Here is a 23,163-nt window from a genome sequence, read left to right as displayed (position 1 = left end):
AATTTCGTTCTTTCAGAAGCCATATTGTTTGCCACTGTTTATGTTCATCTTATGAGTCTGACAAATTATGAGAATACATTTTTACCCCAGGCTTCCATATACTCAATTGATTCATCTTTCATAGGACAGAACAATGTCAAAGAAATTAAAATGGTCCAATGGTTTTCATTTCCTATTCGTGACTGGCTTGTACTTGATTTTTTTATATACTTTTCGGTGTATTATCTCTGTGTCAATGCAATTCAAACGAAAGTGCTCTATTTAAGCCTACATGAAGAACTGTGGAGGTACCACTGCAGCATTTTACCAACAACGACTTTCTGATATAGCTACGTTCGACGAAAAATATACATTAATTGTAAACCTCACAACCAAACTCAAATTAATCATTGTTACATTTCACTATTGTGTTTGATTTGAATATAGGACCTTGTGAATTATAACTTGGCATTATAAAAATAACAACAGTGGTTTTATTATATATCTCATTCTCCAGAGTCTTTTTACGAAAATATTAGGTCGCTAAGTGTGCTCCTTCTTGCTTAGCGTTGTGCAAAATGATACATCCGAAAATTAATTGGGCACAGACTTAAACATTTAAACTCAACTGTTTAAACATTTATTATCAAATAGGAGAAAGCAAAACATAATTTAATTAGTTTTCACAACAATTTAAGCGAGAAGAAGAAACTTTTTTTTTTTTTCTGAATTTCGACCAAAGCTACCCGAGGGCTATCTGCGCTAACCGTCCCTAATTTATCAGTGTAATAATAGAAGAAAGTCAGCTATTCATCACCATTCATCGCCAACTATCGGGCTACTCTTTTATCAACGAATAGTGGGATTGGCCTTCTTATTATAACGCCCCCACGGCTGAAAGGGCGAGTATGTTTGGTGTGACGGGAATTCGAACCCTCGACCCTTGGATTATAAGCCGAGTACTTTAACCACCTGGCCTTGCCGGGCAGTAAAAGTAAGCAACAATATAATCAGTATTTTGGAAAAAAATATTTCCAATACATTTACACAAAAACGTCACCAGAAATATAATTTTAATCTTACAAATATTTACATGAAAAATAGTTCGTAATACAAGCTTATAAAACGGCCATTTATTTTGATTTAATTCGCAATAATAAAATATATGTCATTGGACTTTGTAAAAAACTTCAAACATTACAACCTTCAGATAATTCTGTTTATAATTATGCTAAACATACACAATAACGTAATATTATTTTAAGATAACTTGCAGTTGATACAAATATTAAAAATAAAGTAATTCCCAAGTTATTCTGGAATTCTAAACTTCAAAGTCGTCCTATAAATATAGGTTTATAGATGAAGCCAAGAAAAACGTTCACCAGGAAAGATCTATCGATTTTAATATTAAAGATAATATGAACAAAGAATAGCCAAATGTGCATAATTATCGAAAACTGGGGGAAACAAACGTTAAAATATTTGAAAACCAGATTTGTCGAAACATTTGATTTTAGTAACCTTCATACCAGCATATCCTTACACGAATCAGTGAAACATTTAAGTCTGCATTATGGATTTTTAACAATGCAAGTAAGTTATATAACTTGTATATATGATATTAACTGATGTTTGGTAATACTCGTTATTAAAAATATCAAACAATGCAAGTAAGTTATATAACTTGTATATATGATATTAACTGATGTTTGGTAATACTCGTTATTAAAAATATCAAACAATGCAAGTAAGTTATATAACTTGTATATATGATATTAACTGATGTTTGGTAATACTCGTTATTAAAAATATCAAACAATGCAAGTAAGTTATATAACTTGTATACATGATATTAACTGATGTTTGGTAATACTCGTTATTAAAAATATCAAACAATACAAGTAAGTTATATAACTTGTATACATGATATTAACTGATGTTTGGTAATACTCGTTATTAAAATATCAAACAATGCAAGTAAGTTATATAACTTGTATACATGATATTAACTGATGTTTGGTAATACTCGTTATTAAAAATATCAAACAATGCAAGTAAGTTATATAACTTGTATACATGATATTAACTGATGTTTGGTAATACTCGTTATTAAAAATATCAAACAATGCAAGTAAGTTATATAACTTGTATATATGATATTAACTGATGTTTGGTAATACTCGTTATTAAAATATCAAACAATGCAAGTAAGTTATATAACTTGTATATATGATATTAACTGATGTTTGGTAATACTCGTTATTAAAAATATCAAACAATGCAAGTAAGTTATATAACTTGTATACATGATATTAACTGATGTTTGGTAATACTCGTTATTAAAAATATCAAACAATACAAGTAAGTTATATAACTTGTATACATGATATTAACTGATGTTTGGTAATACTCGTTATTAAAAATATCAAACAATACAAGTAAGTTATATAACTTGTATACATGATATTAACTGATGTTTGGTAATACTCGTTATTAAAAATATCACTGTTTTACACTGAATTACAACTCTGAATTTTTTTTAGCTTTATAATAGTTTCGTACAATTTATTTCACACATTTTAACAGACACAGAGCTCATCAGTGGATGGTAACTTGATGCATAAGCACATGTTGAAACTTGAATATCAATCCATCACATAACTTTTCAAGAGAGACTGTTTTAAAACTCTACAAATTAACAGAGCAGGCAGGTATATGGACGACATGACAGTATTAAATCTATATTCCGTATTTGTTTTTTGGCATAATTAAGCATTATGCCAAAAGATCTAGTAGTTGGAAAATTTTCAAGAAATCCATACGAAGCATAACATCTTGATTTAAATTTTAAACATCAACGCTGTAAATCAATCATTTTATTTCAAGGCATAAATTTCCAATTTGCAGACATAAACATTCCAGAAAGAGTGAACTATAGCACGACTCATTAAATTTGCTGAAATTCATTGTAATTTGGGAGATTTTACAGAAAAATAAATGCTAGTTAATAACCACACGACTGAAGGATTCTTCGAACGCTGGGATAGGTTTCAAAGAAACAATGGAAATTTCCTGGTTAGGTTTCTCGACCATTTCACAAGTTTTACAGAACTGAGAAACAGCTTGCTTAATTATTTGAAAGAAATGTCTCATAATTTTGTCATTCGTCTTGTTGACACTTAAATGTCCTCCCACGGGAAGTTCATGGGCAACTTGAATGATGTGTTTTGGGAACAACGATATAATAAACTACAGCCCAGTCCTCTCAAACTGGTACATCTGGTGGTCTTCGATTTCTCACAAGTACACCATTTTTGAAAAAATAATCATTTGGAGCTTTTTCCAGTTCATTTTTTGAGAGTACATATTTAAATAGTAAAGAAATCTGCAGATCCTTTTCTTGCTCGGTGATTAGTTTGCTTTTATCAAACGGAAGTTCATCAGTTGATCCAATTCCCTCACGTCCGTTACTGTTCACTCACCAAGAAATTGTCAGTAGTACAATTATTTACAAGGCCGAATACCCAAAAATGTCTAAAACAAATCTGTAATGTTCTCTGAATAAGTGTCTGTCATTTGTTTTTCGCTTATTTTCTTTGCCTGAGCTCCAGTCATAGCTCACAAAGGAAACACGACTGGATTCTCCTCAGCAACGTCGTGCTTACGTGAAACAGTGGTAAGCTCACTAACGATTTTGATTTTGGCAATAATTTGTCCTCAGCCAAATCGTTTCCCAACAATAATGACACACCCTTAATTGGCCGAAAAGGTCTTACTCCGACGACACTGGTCACGAAACTAGATCTGATGTTAAACGAATGATATGAAGAGAAACAATAACAAAGTCAAAGCCACCCTCGATGCTCTCGGAAACAACATACTCATCAGTGGCATAACTCGAATATGAATGCAGCATACGTTTTACAAGAAGCACCTGAGTCGCTCCAGTATTACGTAAAATACGTATGGGTATGGAATAAGCAGTGTCATTTATCAAAGACACAGAACCAACAGACACCTAACAATATTAGTCATTTTATCAACAGCCAAATAAAAAAAATTGGTCGATCCAGTGAAACTGCGTCTGTTGTTGTTGCCTTCTTTAGTTTTTTATTTTTCAAACGCCAACAATTGAAGATAACATGACCAGGTTTCTTACAGAAATGATAGACAGGTTTTGATTATTTTGATTAAGTTTTATTTCATCTTTAATAGGATTTAGAACTAGAAAAAATCTGATTTTTTAGAAGAATCCTAAACTTTAGTGGAGTGGACAGATACAGGCTTTTTCGAAATGATAGGAATTTCTTTTTATAAAAAATTGCTTTGTGTGTTACAGCTGCTTCCTATAGTGTTTCAACTTTTTTTTAGGTCCAAGTAAGTTTTGAGGTCGTCCCTCGTATAGTCTTTAAGTTCATTATTTAGACATCATTATCTTAGTTTGTTGAAACTGTTGCTAATGTGTATTGAATCATATCATCGATCGAAATAAATCTGTTTTCACAGACAAATTCCATATAATATTGGCTACCTTGTTTGCGATAACCTTGAAAATTTTGGCAATAAGCCTCCAGTACTGGCTCATATGTTTTGAGAATAGCTGTCTTAACCTTGTGATAATCTGTACAATATTCTTGAGTGAGAGCAGCATAAGTGTATTGTGCTTTACCAGTTAAAACACTGTAATAATAATGACCATTTTTCGGTTTCATGGTTTGAACAACTTTCTCGAAATGTTGGTAGTATTTACTAACTACATTTTCATTAAAAAATGTTACTTTAATTTATCAATTGAGTTCAAAGTTAATTATAAATTATTTCAGCCTGATTTCTATTCGGCCTCGATATGTTTATTTTCTCTTTTGGTTTCGAAGTGGGCTTGTTCAAGGTTGATTTGTTTAAGTTTTAATTAGATTTGTAACTTATCTTAATCACTCAACTGTGATTGGCTAGTGGAGACACTAGAGTATTCCCCAATGTTTCATCAAATAACAAATCAACATCAACTAGTATTTCAACAATTCGCATTTTTAGTTCGTTGTTCACGTTAATTTTTAAACTCCAATTCTAAAATTTTGGCAATTTCGAGAATTTCACGTTTGTTATATCTTTATATATTTTCAAGGAAGGATGATTTAAGAAAATCTTGATAATGAGACATGATTCAATATTGTTGGCACTGATAAGTATAAATTGAATAAAAATTTAAATTTATTTCGAATCTTGTCTTTGGTTCAGATCTCGAACACGAGCTCCCAGTTTATTAAGCTACGTATTATAATTTATCTTGTGCGAGTCTCCTATTTATTATGTTACATACATGACGTATTACGATTTCAAATAGCCTGAAATTTTAGTTTTAATTTAGAAGTTGATTGAATGTCAATGTGTCAAACTTATGATATTTTCCGACAAGAGTGATACCTACAATTTTCTTTCTTAACACAAATATATTTTAATATACAAACAACAATACAAGTTATAACAGTTACTACAAATATTGATTTGTACAAAAAAAAGTTTTAGAAACTTACGAACTGTAACCATTTTTCTACCTGATCTAGAACTAAATATTTTATCGACGGTTCAGGTCCACAACGAGCGAATTAATTCTGAATTGATATCATCACACCTTGCTTAAGCTGGCTAGCTTGGTTCTTGTTTGGCCTCATTCTGCTTATAAGCTAAGTTTTTACCGACGAAGATATTTAATGTTTTCGTCAAAATACTAACGTTCGAAGTTAATTTATTGAAGTTGAACGACTTGTAACGTTCAAAATCTATAAAAGTTCCTGCTGAAATATCTATTGTGTTCCGATTAATAAGCGTTTATCACAATCATAGCTTCAGAGGTTTGTAGTGTATTGACTGTGGCAAACCAACAAAAATACTAAAGTTGTCTTTTCATGTGTTGCGATGGTTACGTTTATACTTATTAGGCAAGATTCTAGAAAATTCAGCTGTCAATATAACACTAGAAATCACTAGTATTTTACATACACATATTGTACATTGTTGATTCTTACTCTCGAGAATCTTCTAAAAATTTAGAGAACAGGCGGAACTTTCGCAATACACATTTAGCAATATACGTTGCACACATTTCTAAATATATTTAACTAAAACAAACATCAATATTAAAATAAATATAGAATAGAAAATTCTTTACGATACACTATTATAAATCGAATAATAATCATTGTCAACACAAAATATAAAACTATAAAATTATTATATTATTTTTATAGAGTAATATAATTTTATATTACTGGTTCTTGAATATGTCTTTTCCTGACATCATGAATAAATTTATTCGTCATTTTAACGTATACTCTCCAACACAGGCCTAAGCAACTTAATCTTTCATTCTTATTATTTTACCAACTCCACTAAAGTTAATTATTTACCACCTCATGGCCGTTGGACGTAGTCGCTATTAAATATCAATAACTTTATTTATCGTAATTACAAATATTCCAAAAGAAATCTAGGCTTTTATCATACCAAAAAGATTTGTTTGTTTTGAATTTTCGCGCTACAAGAGGGCTACCTCCGCTAGTCATCCGTAACTTAGCAGTGTAAGACTAGAAGGAAGGCAACTAGTCTTCACCACCCACTGCCAACTATTAGGTTACTCTTTCACCAACGAATAATGGGATTGATCGTCACGTTATAACACCAAATGGCTAAAAGGCAGAGTAAGATTGATGTGACGAGGATTCGAACCTACGACTCTCAGCTTATGAGTCGAGCGCCCTAATCATCTAGCTATATCGGACATGTCATATATATTTAATAACTGGTACATTTGATTGGTTATTTCCAAAAGCTTCCTCTATCTCCTAGGCCCAGAATGGCCAGGTAGCCAGAGCACTCGACTCGCATTCTGGCCTTGAATCTTCTATCACAAACACATACTCCTCCTTTCAACGTTGGGACGTTATAAGGTGACAGTCAATCCAACTATTCATTTTTAAAAGAGTAACCCAAGACTTGGCATAGGGGTAATGACTTCCCTCTAGTCCTGGCATGGGCAGGTGGTCAAGGTGCTGGACTCGTAGTCTAAGAGTCACACCAAACTTGCTCGTCCTTTCAGCCGTGGGGACATTCTAATGTTATAGCCAATCCTCACTATTCTTTTGTAAAAAAATTGTCCAAGAGTTGACGGTGAGTGGTGATTACTAGATGCCTTCCTTCTAGTCTCACACTGCTAAATTAGGGAAGGCTAGTGCATATAGCACTCATGCAATTTTGCGCAAAATTCCAAAACAAAACAAACCCTCTCTCCTTCAAGGCTAGTCGTTGGCGAACTTGTTTTGGCAAGATCTCCCAGATATGATCTAGCTAATCGAAACAGGTTATTCACAACGATTTTTTCAGTTTTGTGGTAATTATAACTTGCTTTAACTTTCGCACTTTTCAAACAATCTTTAAGGACGTTATAGAAATTGATTTTACAAGTTACCATATTGGCTACATTATGTAACAAATTTTTTACTTTTTCTTGTTCCTGGACAGAAAGTGTTATTTCCCAACTGCTTATGTCTAAAGTAAATGGAAAAGACCTATTTTTCTCTTCAAACTTTGCTTTGACTTGGGTAAAGTAATTTTCAAATTTACCCATTTTCCAGAACATTTCAGGTAGATTCAATGCTGAGTGGCTGATACAGAATTTTCTCGAACTTGCAAGAATTTTCAGGAATGTTGTAGAACTTACGAGAAATTTCAAGAACGTTTAAGAATTTTCTAGAACCTTCCATAGTAATATATATATATACAGGGGCTCACCAGTCATCACTTCAGTTTAGTTCTAGCTGCCTAAGTGAACACGTAGACGTATCCGATTTTATCAGAGATGGCGTCAAGAAGCTGCAAACATTCTCCAGATGCATTCTGTTAAGTATGTGGCCAATTTATCAAGACAAGAGTGAAAACGTACTCTATGACAGCATCTCCTAAAACATGTGAAGTCTACAAGGCATATCCAGTCGGGGATCAAGGTAAACCCTGGGCACCTCGTTTTACCTGCGAGAACTGCAAAAAACTCGAGAAGGTGAGACGGACAATTTTTGCTTGCTTGAATTGTAAGATTTTATATTATACAAATTTTAGATCTTTTAAAATTTAAATATCTTTTAATTTATTGTTTCTTAATTTTCGATTGTATAGGCTGGGAGGTTATCGGAGACTTCAAAATGGTGGCATTCCTGATGGGTCTCCAAGGAGGCTTTACTAAGTTTTCCTGTTATCTTTGTCTTTGGGACAGAGAGGAATACCGTAGTGCACTACAACAGGAAGCACTGGCCGCAATGGACCGAGTTTTCTGTAGGGAGGCACAATGTCAAGTGTGAGCTACTAGTGAACCTCCAGAAGGTGTTGTTCTCACCATTGCACATAAAAGTGGGTCTTATGAATGAAACAATTTGTTACAGCTTTTGATAAAGAGTCTGCAGCCTTCTTACCTTCGAGGCTTCTTCCTCAAGCTGTCTGAGGCAAAGGTCAAAGATGGTGTCTTCATTGGACCACAAATAAAGAAGATCCTGGAGTGTACAGAATTCCCCAAGAAGCTTAGTAGGAAAGCAAATAAAGCTTGAGGTAGCTTGGTCGCGATGGTTCGGAGCTTCTTAGTCAATCACAAGGACGAAAATTATGTGGAACTGGTTGAGGTTCTGGTGAAGAACTACGGTAAAATGGGCTACAGAATGTCCCTGAAAGTTCATATTCTTGACGCTCATTTTGATAAGTTCAAGAACAACATGGGAACATACTCAGAGAGTCAAGGCGAGCGCTTCCACCAAGATATACTGGACTTTGAACGCCGCTACCAAGGAGCGTATAACGAAAACATCATGGGAGACTATTTGAGGGCTGATACGTGAAAGTGATTTACATTACAGTCGCAAATCTCGAAAAACTACTCACTTCTAAACATTTTTGTATAACTTTAGTATAAATACATGTAAAACGTGATTCATATGTTGTTTTATTCAGACCTTATTTAAATAAAAATGTGCAAATTTGCCCGTTTTTACATAGACAATAGGTTAATTTCTAAATTTTATTATCCAGGTCCCAAAAGCAAAGTTTGAAGGGAATAATAGCCATTTTCTGTACTTTTACAACATAAGTAAATGAGAAATAACACATACTATCTAGGAACAAAATTTGTGCTACATAGTGTTATGTATAACTTTTATCCTTTCGTTACGTAATCAAATTCAAACCTAAGTGCTTTACCCTTAAAATTAAACATTTGATTCAAACTTAAAATAAGTTACTACAAGTCCAATGGAAATTACACTTTTATATTACAGTTGATATCAAAAATGGTTTTACGTTAATTTATACAAAGTATTTAAAGTCCTGTTGTTAAATTTGAAGGTAGATAACAAGTAACTGGAATTCCTGTTGGTTTTTATAAAAGACAGAGAGAGTCTGTAATAAGTACAAAGTGGACTATCTATACTTTACCCAGCAGGGGTATCGAACCGCCGTTTCGACGGTTGCACGTCCCTAGACATATCACTGTGCCACTGAGGAACACCACGCACACCATGAAAATGACAGTATATTTTTTCTAAGTGAGAAACGTAAACACAGGAATTTTTTACTTTTTTCCTAATTCTAAAGAGAGTTAACCACAATTCTCATTCAAATACTTAAAACCAGTTAATAATAAAAAAAATTATTGGTACCTCTTAGTCTTGTTTGTTTTTTGAATTTCGTGCAAAGCTAGCTTCATGAAGGCTATCTGCGCTAGCTGTCCCTAATCTAGGAGTGTAAGACTACAGGGAATGCAACTAGTAGTCACCACCCACCCTCAACTCTTGGACTACTATTTTGCCAATAGAGTGTGATTGATCGTTAAATTATAACGCCCCTATTACTGAAAGGGCGAGCGTGTGTGATGTAATGGGGATTCCAACCCGCGAACCTTAGATTACAAGTCGAGCGCCCAAACAACCTGACCATACCGAACCCGCCTTGAATTCATCATCAGTTCCCTTAATAAAACTGTGTCCGTTAACCCTGTCGGTTAACCTTGTAAGAATTCTGTACAAATGATTGTTTGTTTTGGAATTTTGCGCAGAGCTACACAAGGGCTATCTGCGCTAGCAATCCCTAATTTAACAGTGTACGACTAGAGGGAAGGCAGCTAGTTATCACCACCCACCGCCAACTCTTGGGCTCTTACTCTTTACTAACGAAGAGTGGGATAGACCGTAACATTATAACGCCCCCACAGCTGAAAGGGAGAGCATGTTTCGTGTGACAGGGCTTCAAACCCGCGAGCCTCGGATTACGAGTCGAGTGCCTTAACTGCCCGGCCACTGTACATACGAATGAAAACAAACTTAAAATAAATAATATATTTGAACAGTTCTTTGTTAACATCCATTGCTGCATACTGAAATTGCACACACAAATAAAAAGTAAAAAATATCACTCTTGTGTTCATATGAAACGTTTAGCTCTTAGACACCTTGTAGTTTTAAACTTAACTGAAAATAAAGTACGGCAAATTCTCACAAACATTCACATATATAAACAAAGTAATTCAATATCTACTCAACAAGGACTTTTAATAATTCATTATTCGTACATTGAACATCATTTTTGAAACAAACTTCTCCATAAGTGTTGGTGAAGCCCCAGACTGTTGTTTAACATTAAATTTAGTTGAGTAGGGTGAAGTTCAAATACATTATTTTGGATTAGACGGAACATCGGTTGCCACATGTAAGAATTTGTGATTAAATAACATTTAGTTTGTTTGTTTTTGAATTACGCGCAAAACTACCAGAGTGTTATCTGCGGTAACCGTCCCTAATTTAGCAGTGTAAGACTAGAAGGAAAGCAACTAGTCATCACCACCAACTCTAGAGCTACTCTTTTAGCAACGAGTAGTGGGATTAACTATAACTTTATCATGCTCCCACGGCTGAAAATGTGGGCGTGTTTTGTGAATTCGAACCCACGACCCTCAAATTACAAGTCTAGCGCCTTAACCACCTATACATCGATAAGACCTTTAGTAGTTCGACTGATAGAAATTGTTTATCATCATTGAAACAGGTCACATCTATTAGCGCAGATAGCCCTCGTTTAGATATTTGCGCGAAAGTCAAAACAAACCAAACCACATCGGTTAGAAGACGAATTAAATAATTTTATACGTTTTATCACGAAATCTAGTGTATCTTAAGCTACACATACTCTGAAATAATCATGAAACAACATGTCAGAAGTTTAGTGTATCTTAAGCTACACTTACTCCGAAATAATCATGAAACAACATGTCAGAAGTTTAGTGTATCTTAAGCTACACATACTCTGAAATAATCATGAAACAACATGTCAGAAGTTTAGTGTATCTTAAGCTACACATACTCTGAAATAATCATGAAACAACATGTCAAAAGTTTAGTGTATCTTAAGCTACACATACTCTGAAATATTCATGAAACAACATGTCAGAAGTTTAGTGTATCTTAAGCTACACTTACTCCGAAATAATCATGAAAATATGTTGGAAATTTAGTGTATCTTAAGTTACACTTACTGTGAAATAATCATGAAACAACATGTGAAGAATCGAGAAAAAAAAAATTAAAACAGATCTCCCATTGGAGTGTGTAAAATCTGTATGTTGTAATTCCGAAAACGTTTGAAGTGTTTTTTAAAGTTTTTATCCAGAAATATAGTAATAAAAACTGATTCGAAATAAATATTAGTTTATTTGTTTGTTTGTTTAGAATTAAGCACAAAGCTACACAATGGGCTATCTGTGCTCTGCCCACCACAGGTATCGAAACCCAGTTTTTAATGAGTAAGTTCGCAGATATACCACTGTGAAACTGGGGGGTGCATATAAATATTAGGCTTTTATTATATGGCCGCTAGGCGTGACCAGGTGGTCAGGGCGATCGACTCGCCATCTAGAGGTCGCAGGTCCACATTCCCACCACACCAAACACGCTTGCCCTTTCAACTGTGTGGGCGTTATGAAGTGTCGGTCAATCTCACTGTTCGTTGATAAAAGGGAAGGTAGCCCAAGAGATGGCTGTGGATGACGATGGCTATCTGCCTTCCCTCTAAATTAAGGACAACTAGAGCTAAAAAGTCTTGTGTAGCTTTGCGCGAAATTCCAAATAAACAAACAAATGACTCATCAGGTCGTAACCCGTTATCTATTATCTGTCTCAGAACCAAAGGTATATAAGATGATAAAGTTATGTAGTTTGTGTTTAAATAAATATATTTTTAATTGAATCGTGGAGTTATTTCTGACCACTAGAAGACAGATTCTTAGATATACATATATATTATGTGTGTGTGTGTTTTCTTATAAGAAAGCCAAATCGGGCTCTCCGCTGAGTCCACAGTTGGGAATCGAATCCATGATTTTAGCGTTGTAAATCAGTAGACTTACCGTAGACATATATATTATGATTTGCTGTTCTTCTTCCAATTTCTTGGAAATTTGTGGATTTGTTCTTTTTTTTTTCAGTTGAGTGCTTTAATGTTTATATTTGTGCCGTAAGCTACAAAATTATATATAATGTGGTAAAGACTCTTGAAACGCCTCCGAGAGAGTAACAATTAATGTCATTAAAGGTTCGCTATTTTTATTAAAAATAAATATAACTGTTACCACTGAATTTAATTCATTGTAATGTTTTAAGTTATATATGCCAGAGTTTTCATCTAATGGCGCCTCATAATTTCATACTTTTTTATTTTTGGCAGTGGAGAATTTTGTTCCAATCACATAGTAATTAAGATTTATTTATCTTATCGAAATATATAACTATAGATAAATTAACTTCTATTGGGATTAAAGATTTATAATATATTTTGAATATATTATAAAATAACCACAAGTTCTGAGGAAATTATATACAAATACGTTTATTTTATGTATAATTGTTGTATTTGTTTGGAATTAAGCTCAAAGTTACACAATGGGCTATCTGTGCTCTGCTCACAACGGGTATCGAAACCCGGTTTTTAGCGTTGGAAGTCCGCAGACATACCGCTGAGCCACTGAAGGAGCTTTTATGTATAAAATAAATGTAATGGCAAGAGAACTAAATCTGACTTTATAATTTTCATTTGATTATCACAAGTGTGATAATACGTATAGTAGAAATATGTCAGATACATAATAAATGAGATACAAACGTTTTACTCACATAAACTTTTAAAAATCAAATAATGTGTTTAAAAACACATTTATGTGATAAATAAAACACGTACAAAATTACTACGTCGTAGAACATCTTGACAAAGTCGGCAGAGCAGATACAAAAACTTCACCAAACCACAATTTTTTCAGTATTAGTGAGTGATTGATATTGTTGAACAATATGTAACTAACAGACTTAACAATAGTTATAAGTGTATCATAGGTACCATGTGCTTATGTGAAGTAGTTAATTGTATTAATTAACTAATTTATAAATATTCAACAAATACACACAACCACTACTCACACTCCATCATCCAAGTGGCATTGAACACTCTATAGTGTGTACCATCACATGTATAACACATGCTCACTAGCAATGTGTACACACACCGCAAGTGAAGAGAATTCACATACAAACACACCATTATTTGCACATGCCATAACTTATGTTGCACGCCCACACTGGTGATACACACACAGTATATTAACACAAATTAATGAGTGATGCATAACACTGTGTCATCTTGTATGAAACAGTTATGGAAAATTTTTTATAACACGAGGTTTATGAATAGGTGCACCAAAAAGTGAGGAAACAAGGTAGGAATGAACATGGTGTAATAAACTTTCCTCTGTACAACCTTACAACATCTGGTACATGTCTTCTACACAAAGCTACACCAAGGGCTATCTGTGATCTGCCTATCATAGGTATCGAAACTAGTTTCTAGGGGTGTAAGTCCGCAAAAATAGTACCAATCCATGATATGATCATATGTATTATGTTTATTATATGATATACATTAGTATGAACAAATGACTATGGTGCTTGCTAATGAGTGTGATTGTCTTCAGTTTCACTTGACTTTAAGGTTTATGTCTAAATGTTAACTTACCTTTACAAATCCTTGTAAGATCAAACATGGCACATTACTGTTTCTTCTTAAATTCAAATAGTCCATAATAGCCGGCATAAAGTAATTCCACATCACCACTGTGACAGTCTTTAAATATGTAACAAATAGGCCAAAGTTTTTTGGCAAATAACTCTAACTATAGAGTTAGTTTTATGTACCATCTAAACTGTGATAGTTACCACTCTAATACTGGGACTGTGAAACACGTAGGATGTATTTAAATATTCACACTGTTACTTCACTTCATCTTGTTCAGTGTAGCTGAAAATAAACAGTAATGTCACAAGTAATTGTTCAACTTGTTTTATCCGCCAGGTTTATTCAAAATGACGAAACTTCTCATGATGTGGAGACACTTGTGGAAATCTCCTTCTTGGATACTCATGACCTAAACAACGATTACTTGCTATAAAGTTACTCATGAGTCATATAACGATATACCAGACTTGTGACTTGTATATGTTTCATGCTTCTAGTTAAGCATTGCTTATATAATATAATATTATATAAAATATAAAAACATTGATGCGTGACACTTAGAAGTGTTGAGTTTGTTTAGTCTATATACAATAAATAAACCATGCTGATTTTTTTCTGTACTAGCTGTTATTAATTTAGAAATGTTGGATTTGAGGGAAGGCAACTAGTCAACAAAAGCCGTCTCCAACATTTAGGTTGCCTTAATAGAACAACGGAATTTGACCGTCACTTTTATACTACAAGGCTTCAAAGCTTGAAAAGCTTTTTTTTTTTTCAGGCGAAAATCGACACTTCGCTAAACATTCCCCAACCGGTTTACATTGTTTAATAGTAAATAACATAAGAACAGATATGGTGTTATCGGATGAGCAAAATCAGCATCCTCCAATGACAACAAGAATAGTTGCTGCAAAATAAAAGTAATTTTATTTTACCGTGTATTTATTATATCCTCGCTTCTGTTATTTTCCTTATGTTAACCTCTATTGAGCGCGTCTTTTTTATGTTAACCCTAGCTACACGTAGCAATGCGAGAGTTGTGATGGAGCATTTTACTTTTCTTCCAAATGCAGTAGAAATTTATCTCTCTCTTGTTTCTAAAAGCACAAAATCAAATATTGTAAATATGTAACCAGAAAATCTTAAAATTTAAGGAAGCCTAAGTGGCTACTACATTTTTTGGAGATATTCTTATCAAATTATTTGTAAACAAAACAAACTAGATAACTAGAATGTGACAACTAAACGAAGAGTAATAAATGAAAATATGTTACAAAGAAAAGCCAAAAAAAAAAACATGTCTGATGAAAGATGTTGATTTTCTATGCTTATTATTAAAAGGGAAGGAAAATCGTTAGATTGGGAAAATAAACACGTTTTCTATAAAACGACACGTGAGAAAAAGTTAATTAGATGACTTACTTAGATTAGAAACCAACGATGTTGAAACTAGTAAAAAAACACCGATGCTACAACTTTCTGCTACAGTAATTCAGAAAAACACAACATGCCATAATCAAGACAACCATAACCATAGCCACGATTTTGGTTCGAGGTGGGATACATCTAGAAAAATACCTCCACCCAAAAAGAAACAAAACAACCAAACAAGTTACCACTGACAGTATTCTCTTTGGTTTATACTTATTTTGGGTATTTTTCATTTCTGGAAACAGGAACACATGATTTTTTTAACGTTTTTGATTTGAAAAGCACCGTTAATATTAGATACGAGTAAAAGTCACAGACACAAACTCTACTGAGTGGCTCATGCATAAAACATACAAGTACAGTAACGAAGAAACATATGAAGTTCTAAATAATAAAATGATGTAATGTAAGTTAGATTAATGATACACATATTATAACGATATTCTGGCAGCGGCGAGGAAGGAACGGCTGCTTGTGTGACATATTCATTTTGGTTAATGAGCCAAATAATATTTCAGCTCAGATGCGAGGTAATCGAAGGTATGTAAAGCAGACACATTGTTGTGTAACATCTTTCTTTTAGCAGCACATTGTTGTGTAACATCTCTCTTCTAGCAACACATTGTTGTGTAACATCTCTCTTCTAGCAGCAGATTGTTGTGTAACATCTCTCTTTTAGCAGCAGATTGTTGTGTAACATCTCTCTTCTAGCAGCACATTGTTGTGTAACATCTCTCTTCTAGCAGACTCATTGTTGTGTAACATCTCTATTCTAGCAGCACATTGTTGTGTAACATCTCTCTTATAGCAAAAACAGTTTTGTGTAACATCTCTCTTTTAGCAGCAGATTGCTGTGTAACATCTCTTTTCTTGCAGCACATTGTTGTGTAACATCTCTTTTCTAGCAGCAGATTGTTGTGTAACATCTCTCTTCTAGCAGCAGATTGTTGTGTAACATCTCTCTTCCAGTAGCACATTGCTATGTAACATATCTCTTCTAGCAGACACGTTCTTGTGTAACATTTTTCTTCTTGCAGTACATTGTTGTGTAACATCTCTTTTTTGCATTACATTGTTGTGTGACATCTCTCTTCTAATAGACTCATTGTTGTGTAACATCTCTTTCCTAGCAGACTTATTAATGTGTAACATCTCTTTCCTAGCAGACACGTTCTTGTATAACATCTCTCTTGTAGCAGCTCATTGTTGTGTAACATCTCTCTTTTAGCAGCAGATTGTTGAGTGACATCTCTCTTCTAGCAGACATATTGTTGTGTGACATCTCTTTTCTTGCAGCACATTGTTGTGTAACATCTCTCTTCTGACAGACTTATTGTTGTGTAACATCTCTCTTCTAGCAGACACATTGTTGTGTAACATCTCTTTTCTAGCGGACACATTGTTGTGTAACATCTCTTTTCTAGCAGACACGTTCTTGTGTAACATTTTTCTTCTAGCAGTACATTGTTGTGTAACATCTCTTTTCTTGCATTACATTGTTGTGTGACATCTCTCTTCTAATAGACTCATTGTTGTGTAACATCTCTTTCCTAGCAGACTTATTAATGTGTAACATCTCTTTCCTAGCAGACACGTTCTTGTATAACATCTCTCTTCTAGCAGCACATTGTTGTGTAACATCTCTCTTATAGCAAATACAGTTTTGTGTAACATCTCTCTTTTAGCAGCAGATTGTTGAGTGACATCTCTCTTCTAGCAGACTCATTGTTGTGTAACATTTCTCTTCTAGCAGACATATTGTTGTGTGACATCTCTTTTCTTGCAGCACATTGTTGTGTAACATCTCTTTTCTGACAGACTTATTGTTGTGTAACATCTCTCTTCTAGCAGACACATTGTTGTGTAACATCTCTTTTCTAGCAGACACGTTCTTGTGTAACATTTTTCTTCTAGCAGTACATTGTTGTGTAACATCTCTTTTTTTGCATTACATTGTTGTGTGACATCTCTCTTCTAATAGACTCATTGTTGTGTAACATCTCTTTCCTAGCAGACTTATTAATGTGTAACATCTCTTTCCTAGCAGACACGTTCTTGTATAACATCTCTCTTCTAGCAGCACATTGTTGTGTAACATCTCTCTTATAGCAGATACAGTTTTGTGTAACATCTCTCTTTTAGCAGCAGATTGTTGAGTGACATCTCTCTTCTAGCAGACTCATTGTTGTGTAACATTTCTCTTCTAGCAGACATATTGTTGTGTGACATCTCTTTTCTTGCAGCACATTGTTGTGTAACATCTCTCTTCTGACAGACTTATTGTTGTGTAACATCTCTCTTCTAGCAGACACATTGTTGTGTAACATCTCTCTTTTAGCAGACTCATTGTTGTGTAACATCTTTCTTCTAGCAGCACATTGTTGTGTAACATCTCTCTTCTAGCATCACATTGTTGTGTAACATCTCTCTTCTTGCAGCACATTGTTGTGTGACATCTCTCTTCTAGCAGTAAATTGTTGTGTAACATCTCTCTTCTAGCAGACACGTTCTTGTGTAACGTCTTTCTTCTAGCACCACATTGTTGTGTAACATATCTCTTCTAGCAAACTCATTGTTGTGTAACATCTCTTTTCTTGCATTACATTGTTGTGTGACATCTCTCTTCTAATAGACTCGTTGTGTAACATCTCTTTCCTAGCAGACTTATTAATGTGTAACATCTCTCTTCTAGCAGACACGTTCTTGTATAACATCTCTCTTCTAGCAGCACATTGTTGTGTCAAATCTCTCTTATAGCAGATACAGTTTTGTGTAAAATCTCTCTTATAGCAGATACAGTTTTGTGTAACATCTCTCTTCTAGCAGACTCATTGTTGTGTAACATCTCTCTTCTAACAGACATATTGTTGTGTGACATCTCTTTTCTTGCAGCACATTGTTGTGTAACATCTCTCTTCTGACAGACTTATTGTTGTGTAACATCTCTCTTTTAGCAGACACATTGTTGTGTAACATCTCTTTTCTAGCGGACACGTTCTTGTGTAACATCTCTTTTCTAGCGGACACGTTCTTGTGTAACATCTCTCTTCTAGCAACTATTGACAATAGTACTTATATTTTCTCATTCATACTCATACCAGAGAATCGACAGCCTTGAAAAACTTGGTTGAACTCTTCGTCAGCATTTGAAATTACTTGTTTGTTGTTAAGCACAAAATAACACAATGGGGTATCTGTGCTGTGCCCACCATGGTTATCGAAACCTGATTTTATAGCATTATAAGTCGCAGTCGAAGGCATTTCAACAAACTCTTTTAAAGATATCAAGCACACCATGAATTATCCCTACCAGATCGCAGTCCACTTTCTGTAGTACTGTACTGATGGCCAGGGTGTACAAGAACATCTGTATCTGTGAGGAACAAACCTAACTACTTTTTGATAAACAACTGATGAGGTTTTGATACCGTCTCGGCGTTGCATGATTCTTCTAGTTTCCGCAAGACCTGCACAACTGGAAAATACATTTACTTAAACATTATCACAGATTTGTGTTTCTCCATCACGTGAAGATCAAGACAATATGCCGCGAAGATTGGAGTGGTCCTGGTGCTTTCTCTTTTAAAACTTCTTTCCTTTGAGCAGACTTTCAAAGGAATAAACCCACAGAGAACAATTCCTGAGACAATCGTACACCATTGGTATTTTGCACGACTTACCAATAACTGGGTTCCATCAGGTGTATACTACAACGCACTAAGAGTGATTTCAGATGTTTTTCACCAGTATGGTATATACAACAATTATATACTTTCTCACTGTAACTCCTCTATTATACTCTTCTGAAGTATTTGTGGAATGCAAATCTAAACATGTATGTATATTTAAAGGTTTTCAATAAGTTCAATGGTGCAAAAATTTACAGCTACAAATTCTAGCACCAAACAAACTGGTATGTTGAGATAAAACTCCAGTTGTGTAGATAAAGCACATGACAAAATGAATCAATGTCACAAAAACAAAAACAGTTAGAGTAAAAGCAACGAAGATTTATGAAGAGACCTGAGTTACAGAGTTTGTCTTCACTAAACATTAAGATAAGGAACAGAAAACAAGTTCTGTAAGGATCAAAAACAAAGTGGAAATTGGTTACAGTCTGATGGTATAGTCCACTTGTTAATGTGACATCTCACTTGTAACAATCGAGTTAAAATGATTACTTTTAAAAGCAGATCTGCTAAACCTCTCGAACAATCAGAAACACACTAAATATCTTGTACATAATTCCATGTTTTCCACTTTAAATCTGACTTTTCCACACTCACTGAATTGTTCCGGGACCTGATCTGACTCCATAAGAAGTTTGCCACACAAACTCATTGAAGGTATGCTAGTTCTGGTCTAGTCTAACAGTCTTTTAATTAAGGTTCTATAGTGTATAAAGATAGAAGAGTGAAGAACATCAACGTACTAGAGAAACAGTAGACTTGATGTCACTTACAGTAGAACTACTAAAATATATCTCAGAGGAATTGTTAATGTAATTATACAGATGATGACTGCTAGATTTTCTCGAGTTAACTGAGTTGATGTGTTAACTTAACTGATGTTGTGTCTAAGTCAGGGGTGTGCAACAGGCGGCCCGCGGGCCACAACCCGGCCCGCCAAGCCATTTAGTGTGGCCCTAGTTGTAATCTAACCATGTGGCCTGATCTGTAATCCAACGCAAATGGAATATTTTTAAAAGCATCGATCCTACGGGATTCCCAGGCTTCGACTCGACAAACTTCTAAAATTATCTTTGCTAGAGAGGAGCAGGCCGAATTCGATTGGTCGGCCTCCTTAGGGCATGAATAGGTGACGTGCACTAGCACTATTGTCTACGACTCATGTCCTGAACCTCGCCTTCGCCCGCTGGCGACAATTTTCCCTAACCTCTGCTGTCCGTCATTCATTATTGGTGAAAAGTTTATTACCTTTTACAGTTACTACAAGAGATTGAAGGTAAATTGATTATTATTTAGCATATTGTTGTGACTTTACTGAATTTATTAAAATTTTGCTTTCAGATGCATCTGATTCTATGTACAGTGTGACCTCGTTATTCGCGGGGGTTACGTTCTTTACCCTCCCGCGAATAGCGAAAAACCGCGAATATTGGACGCAGTTTTAAAACGTATATGTATGCGATTATATACTATATGAAATGCTTCCCAAACACTAATGATACTTATACTCATTGATGCAGTAATAATGTAGCAATATTGCATACTGTTATGTATTTCACTAAATTGTACCGTGCGTTACCGGGCTGTGCTTTGCCGTTTGCGTTGTTGGGGAAGCTGAGGCAGTCAGCCAATAGCAGTCCAATCTTGTTTGGTGAAGACGACAATTGATAAAAACGGCTTGATTGAGTAAATACAACAGAAATCTCCTCGAAAAGCCCTTTCAGTCTCTGTGACCTACAAAAACGCAGTTCGCGCATAACCCGCAAATATGCGGGGCCGCGAATGGCGAACCGCGAATAGGCGAGGTCACACTGTATTTTGCTATTCTCAATTAATTTAAGTACCGGAAGGCTATGATCGGGATGCCAATTTAGAAACATGTGTTTCTGTCCATAAGAGGTTCCATGTGTAAATAAATTCTGTGTTTTTTTCTACTTTGCTATTTTCATGAGAATAATTTTTGTTTTGATTTCAGGGCTAGTAAAATGTCAGCAGTTAAGAAACGAAAAATTGATGATGAGGGAAGGTTATTCAACAGTGAATGGTGCACAAAATATCTTGTTGTCCCACATAATCAAGGTGTTGTCTGCCTCGTCTGTCAAACTACAATTGCAGTCATGAAAGAGTACAATATTAAGCGACATTACGCAACTAAGCACTCCTCCCAGTTTGATGAAATTGTTGGTCAGGCACGAAAGGACAAAATTGAACATTTAAAACATCCATTGAAAAGCAACAAGGTGTTTTACCACTTTCAAGAAAAATTCAGAACTGGTGACAAAACTGAGTTTTAAGCTTTGTGAATGTATGGCAGAAAAGGGAAAGCCTTTCAGTGATGGAGAATTTATTAAAAATTGTTTAACAATATTCACAGAATATGCATGTCCAGAGAAAAAATATTTGGTGGAGCAAACTAGCCTTTACTGTCTCACGCAGGACAAAAGATCTTTCAGAGGACATCAAAGAAACTTTGAAAGAGAGAAATTCGTGTGAAGCTTTCAGTCTGGCTTTGGATGAAAGCACTGATATCAATGACACATCCCAACTTGTCATTTTCATCAGAACTGTTACTGCAGGCTTTGATGTTTTCGAAGAGTTTTTAGATATGGCAAGCCTTTCCTCCACAACCACAGGACAGGATATTTGTGAACAAGTGCTTAAGGTTGTAGAAAAGTTTGAACTGAATCCTTATAAATTATGTGGTGTTACAACAGATGGTGCTCCTTCCATGACAGGTAGGACAAATGGATTCACCAAGAAATTTCGAACTGCAATTGGAGCACAAGACGTAGTTGTAAGCCATTGCATTATTCACCAAGAGAGATTGTGCACCAAAGTTCTGGATTTTGCAGAAGTCATGAAAAATGTCGTCCAATGCGTAAATTATATTCGAACACGAGGATTAAATCATCGACAATTTAAAACTTTTTTAGATGAGCTGGACAGTGAGTATTCAGATGTTTTGTACTTCTCTGCTGTACGTTGGCTTAGTAGATCTGCTACTTTGAAGAGATTCTGGAATCTGCGAGAGGAGATTAAGTTCTTCATGGAGAGCAAACGTCAGAATGTGGACTTCTTGAGCAATGAGAACTGGCTGAATGACTTAGCATTCCTCACAGACATTACACAGCATCTGTCTGATTTAAACTTAAAACTACAAGGGAAAAGTCAACTTGTGAATAAGTTGTTTGAGCATATTTGTGCTTTTGAGAAGAAATTGGAACTTTTCCAGGTTCAGTTGAGAAGAGCCATATTGACCCATTTTACATGTCTTGCAACCAGGAAACTGGAATTTCTAATCTGGATTGCACCAAATATGGAACCAGTGTACAAAAGCTGCGTGATGAGTTTGCAAACAGATTTCCAGATTTCAGACAAACTGAAATTAGATTGAAATTGTTCGCTCAACCTTTGATTTGGCAGTGGAAGACAGTCCTGATGATTGCCAAATGGAACTCATTGAACTGCAGGCTGACATGGACACTAAAAGGAAATTCTCTGAAAACAGTTTGCTAGACTTTACAAACTCTGTGTACGTGAAAAGTTTCCCAATTTGTCCCGTCATGCACAAAGAATTGCCTCCCTTTTTGGTAGCACCTACTGCTGTGAGCAATTTTTCTCCAAAATGAAGCTCATCAAAACCAAATGTAGAAGTCAGCTGACTGATGAACATTTGACCAGTCAGTTAAGAGTGGCAACCACTTCTGTCAAAGCTGATATTGACAAGCTCTGCAAGGACTCTAAATTTCAAGTGTCGCACTAAAATGATCACTCATGCAAAAATATAAAATATTATTGCTTGCATTTTGAGAATTTTTTTTAATTTATTGTGCATGTACACGAATAAGCTTGTTTTTTAAGTGGCCCCGCTTGATTGATGAAGTTGGTTATATGGCCCACCGACGAAAAATGTTGCACACCCCTGGTCTAAGTTATTGTACATAGTAGATAGTGTTATCAATGAATATCTAGA

At 34.8% G+C, this 23,163-nt stretch overlaps 1 protein-coding gene across 1 annotated transcript in view; it reads right to left on the bottom strand.

The window, feature by feature from the left end:
• LOC143250725 (frizzled-10-B-like) overlaps positions 1-23,163 on the bottom strand; it is a 255,452-nt gene that overhangs the window by 57,812 nt on the left and 174,477 nt on the right. The window lies entirely within an intron of this gene.

Source organism: Tachypleus tridentatus, chromosome 5, assembly GCF_004210375.1.
Source record: "Tachypleus tridentatus isolate NWPU-2018 chromosome 5, ASM421037v1, whole genome shotgun sequence".
Taxonomy (NCBI): Eukaryota; Metazoa; Arthropoda; class Merostomata; order Xiphosura; family Limulidae; genus Tachypleus; species Tachypleus tridentatus.
The sequence above is the reverse complement of the archived record's forward strand: the minus strand, read 5'-3'. Positions and strand labels throughout refer to the sequence as shown.